Consider the following 5361-nt stretch of genomic DNA (forward strand, 5'->3'; position numbering starts at 1 on the left):
CCCTCCTCCCTAATGTCGGAGACGCTGTCCAATTGCCGTCGTGCACTGGGCCGTGTGCCTCTTACTCCGTGCTACTGGTGCTGCCTCGATGATGGCCACGTGAACCGTACTGGAGCCGATTCACCCCCGCCATTGTTCATGGCGCCGGAGCGGCTCCAACTTCGGATCCGTCCAGGGTCCCGGCGCTGCTTCCGCGTAGCCGTCGACCGTCGCGACATCGCTCTTTCCCAGCCGCCGGTCACCACCACAACCGCGCCGGCCTCACTGACTCGGCAGCTGGACCTGCCTACTTCACCATGCCGCCAGATAGGTCGCACCCTCATCTGAAATCACTTTATTTAGGCGTTAGTTGTCTGAATTTTTATTCTAGGACAATCGATTCCCAATGGGAAGAAGCACCCCTCAAGGCGGCGGAGCTCCTAGGCTGCCGGCTGGTTGGTGTCTAACATAAGGGTGCGGGGCCGCAAGTTCGCCACGGAAGCAGTGCTTAGATGGCTATCTTTTAGAGTTGCGTGGGTTGAAGGTACTGCCGCTGCCGGATCTGGATGACGGGGAGTCTTTGTGGATTGGCCCGGGGACGGCGCAACCATGGCAGTGCGGTGGGGCGGGGAGCGGGGTTTTGGATGGGGCCACGGACGGCGGAGGCAGGCTGCTCTACCGTTGGTCGCTGGCTCTTCGGGGAAGATTCCGAACAGTGTCAGCCGGGAGGCACAAGACGGCCATCAAGCCATCCGGCGTAGATCAGACAGTACCAAAATAAAATAAAATCGTGTGACCCCAATTTAGTCTTCAGTCAACAGACGTGTGACCACTCTCGTACCTTGCTGTTGATCTCTTAGTGTATTTCTTCGGATCAAAGAGATATGTTGTTCTTAACTTTATGTGTTATCTGCATCTTCAGACACACCGTCTTCCGACTCACCGCAGCTGCTCCAACAAGGGAAGCATACACCAGAAGGGAGCTACAGTCCCCACTCAACAGTTCCCTGCATTGAATGCGCGTGCCCAACATGGACAACCACAACAATTGCAGGGCCATCGACAAGTCAGCACATGATGCTCACTCCTATGGATGGCAGCCAGATAGGTTGTACCCTCATCTTACTTGTGTGCAACATTTATGGCTTTGTTATTCATCTAAGCATGGAAAATAGATCATCACACTTCACTGTATATTCATGCTGATCTCTTACGGGTCTTGTTCAGGAGTTCATGCTGTTCCATAGTTCATCTAAGATACTTGTTCTTTAGGTAACGTTGTTCCATAGTTATCATCCATCAGCCAATGCTATCCCATAGGCTGGTGATTATAGTATTATACCACTTCTAGTATTACCTATGTTGTTATTTAATACTTTTGTGTGCCATCTAGTTAATCTCAAGTACAAACGATACATATTCTGTAGCTTTCATCTGTGTTCTCCCTTTAGTTTATGAGACCTGTTGCTGCTAGTTAACCCCAGTCCTACTATTTATGTCGTCTCCTACAGGCACTCATTTACATAAATCTAACTACTAGCTGTCTTCCATGCATGTCATATATAATTGCACACACTGATATATCCACAAGAACCTCACGGAGCAATGTAAAGGCCAATAAACTTGATGTCAATGATACCCAATATGATGGAGCATGTAAAGGCAGTTCTTCAGAAGACTTGCAGAAAGATGATGAACCCTCTTCACCCCACAAGGTCCTTGCTCTAACTTGGCCTGTGATATGGATACAACATGCATATAATGTCCTGGAGTGTATCTACTCTGTTGCAATGCCATGTGCTTAGCATGCTGATCATGCATGTAAATATGTCATGTCTTCCTGTTTTTCAGTACCTATTCCATTCATGATAACATGTTTTCAAATTCAAGTACTGTCATTCTACTCTATCGCAATGCCATCTGCTTAATTTGGACATCATGCTTCTGAATACTTATGCATTGTTATTCATCAGTATGTACTTCATCTGTCTGCCATACCATGTTTTTTTACATTGAAGTGCTATTCTAGTGCTTTGTTGCAATGCCATCTTATTTTCCCAATCATACACGTGTATGTTGCCTTGGTCATTTCTGTACGTATTCCACTAGCATATAGCTTTACATTCAACTAGTTTTTTTTGCTGTGTTGTCCTGTCGTATCCCTAGCTCTTACACCATACTCCCTCCGTCCGGATTACATGTTGCCGAAATGGATAAAAAAGGATGTATCTAGAACTAAAATATGCCCAGACCCATCCATTTTTTTCCGGATGGAGGGAATACATGTCAATATGTCATGCCTTTCTATTCTTCAGTACCTATTCCATCTCTCTGTTGTCGCATGTTTTATAATTAAAGCACCATTCTTCTATACAAGGCATGCAAGGGGAAGACGACTATGTTAGAATCTGAAGGGTTACAAACAAGGCCTTTGCAAAAGATCCAAACGCCAGGAGATAATAAACCAACTCCAGTTTTTATAGATACTGCTCCAGCACAGAGAAACCCAACTCCTACTGATAATAAGCAGATTCCAGTGGCCAAAGAACTAGTCCGCTCCAGTCGAGCAAAAATATGTCAACTCAATTCTAAGAAGCGTGTGCGTATCCTTGCATCATGAAATTTTATAGCATGCTGATCATATTTTCTACATGTTTCTTACCCATCTCTCTTTTAGAAAATAAGCTTAACAGATAGAAGAATTTCTGCAATGGTATCGTTTGTGAGGAAAGATTCTTGCAGGAATTCTCTGTGCTCCAATGTAGATGTAAGTACCTGTTGTATATCACCATATTTTTACATCAGCATGTATTTTGTTAATCGGCGTGAATCCAACCTTTATCTGATCTAAATTTAGTTGTAGCAAAATGTATGATTAAAGGCCACAATGTTGATTTTTGTAAGGAAAACTGCCTGGTAGTTTTGCATCCTGAGCTGCATGAGTGTACTATCTCATATCAGTGGGTTTGAATACTTTGGTTCTGCAGTGGGTTTTTCAGTGTTTTTTTTACTGTGTTGTCCTATCGTATACCTAGCTCTTACATCATACTCCCTCCGTCCGGATTAAATGTCACAGAAATGGATAAAACTGGATGTATCTAGAACTGAAATACGCCTAGACCCGTCCATTTTTTTCCGGATGGAGGGAATACATGTCAATATGTCATGCCTTTCTATTCTTCAGTACCTATTCCATCTCTCTGCTATCGCATGTTTTATAATTAAAGCACCATTCTTCTATACAAGGCATGCAAGGGGAAGACGACTATGTTAGAATCTGAAGGGTTACAAACAAGGCCTTTGCAAAAGATCCAAACGCCAAGAGATAATAAACCAACTCCAGTTTTTATAGATACTGCTCCAGCATAGAGAAACCCAACTCCTACTGATAATAAGCAGATTCCAGTGGCCAAAGAACTAGTCCGCTCCAGTCGAGCAAAAATATGTCAACTCAATTCTAAGAAGCGTGTGCGTATCCTTGCATCATGAAATTTTATAGCATGCTGATCATATTTTCTACATGTTTCTTACCCATCTCTCTTTTAGAAAATAAGCTTAACAGATAGAAGAATTTCTACAATGGTATCGTTTGTGAGGAAAGATTCTTATAGGAATTCTCTGTGCTCCAATGTAGATGTAAGTACCTGTTGTATATCACCATATTTTTACATCAGCATGTATTTTGTTAATCGGCGTGAATCCAACCTTTATCTGATCTAAATTTAGTCGTAGCAAAATGTATGATTAAAGGCCACAATGTTGATTTTTGTAAGGAAAACTGCCTGGTAGTTTTGCATCCTGAGCTGCATGAGTGTGCTATCTCATATCAGTGGGTTTGAATACTTTGGTTCTGCAGTGGGTTTTTCAGTGTTTTTTACTGTGTTGTCCTATCGTATACCTAGCTCTTACATCATACTCCCTCCGTCTGGATTAAATGTCGCAGAAATGGATAAAACTGGATGTATCTAGAACTGAAATACGCCTAGACCCGTCCATTTATTTCCGGATGGAGGGAATACATGTCAATATGTCATGCCTTTCTATTCTTCAATACCTATTCCATCTCTATTATAGCATGTTTTATAACTGAATCACCATTCTTCTATATAAGGCATGCAAGGGGAAAACGACTCTGTTAGAATCTGAAGGGTTACAAACCAACTCTTTGCAAAAGATCCAAACACCAAGAGATAATAAACCAACTCCATTTTTCATAAATACCGCTCCAGCACAGAGAAACCCAACTCCCACTGATAATTAGCAGATTCCAGTGGCCAAAGAACTAGTCCGCTCCAGTCCAGCAAAAGAATGTCAACTCCATTCTAAGAAGCGTGTGCGTATCCTCGCATCATGAAATTTTATAGCATTCTGATCATATTTTCTACCTGTTTCTTACCCATCGCTCTTTTAGAAAATAAGGTTAAACGATAGAAGACTTCCTCCATTGGGATCGTATTCGAGGAAAATATCTTGCGGGAATTCTCTGTGCTCCAATGCTGATGTAAGTACCTGTTGTATATCACTATATTCATCAACATGTATTTTGTTAATCGGCGTGAATCTAACCTTTATCTGATCTAAAATTAGTTGTAGCAAAATGTTAAAGGCGCCAATGTTGATTTTTGTAAGGAAAACTGCCTGGTAGTTTTGCATACTGAGCTGCATGAATGTACTATCTCATATCACGTACATTACTGAATTGTAGTGCTTCTCTGGTTGCCCATTCATTCATTTTGTCAATGTTGCTTTCGTACTACCTTACCTGGCTAATGATAGCTATGCCATATTGTGTTAATTTGGTGTAGGCTACTTACCCAAACGTTCACTATGTCAATGTTGCTTTCCTATTATCTGACTTGGCCAATGATAGCAATGCTAGTGTGTTAATTTTGTGCAGGCTGCTGAAGATAAGAAGACAAACTCTGAAAATAGCAAGGCAACCCCATTGTTTCTTTCCAGTAAATCTAGGCCAGGTAATATGGCAATAACTCATGATTAATCTATTTGGTTCCCGTCCTAATTTATGTTATGATGCAGTGGTCGAGACACTCTCCACTATCAATAATATAAGCCTGCCAAATCGCCATCTGAATCTGTTCAGTATCCTCTGTCTCGAATGCAACGGAATAAATGTATGTTTGTGAACCAATTAATGGCTGAAGCAACGATGGAAATGGTGGATGAATTAGAGGTGCAGAGTCGTGCGACACAACAATTGATCAATGTTTTCAGAGACAGTGTAGCAAAGCAGAAAGAACTTGCCCACATGCTTATGGGTGTCATCTGTGCTGAGGTTGCAGATTGTGACGTTGTAGATGGTTAGGTTCTTCTCATTTATTTGCACTGGCATCAATCTTTGATTGCCTAGTGGATGTAATTTCC

This window comes from Triticum aestivum, chromosome 2B, assembly GCF_018294505.1.
Source record: "Triticum aestivum cultivar Chinese Spring chromosome 2B, IWGSC CS RefSeq v2.1, whole genome shotgun sequence".
NCBI lineage: Eukaryota > Viridiplantae > Streptophyta > Magnoliopsida > Poales > Poaceae > Triticum > Triticum aestivum.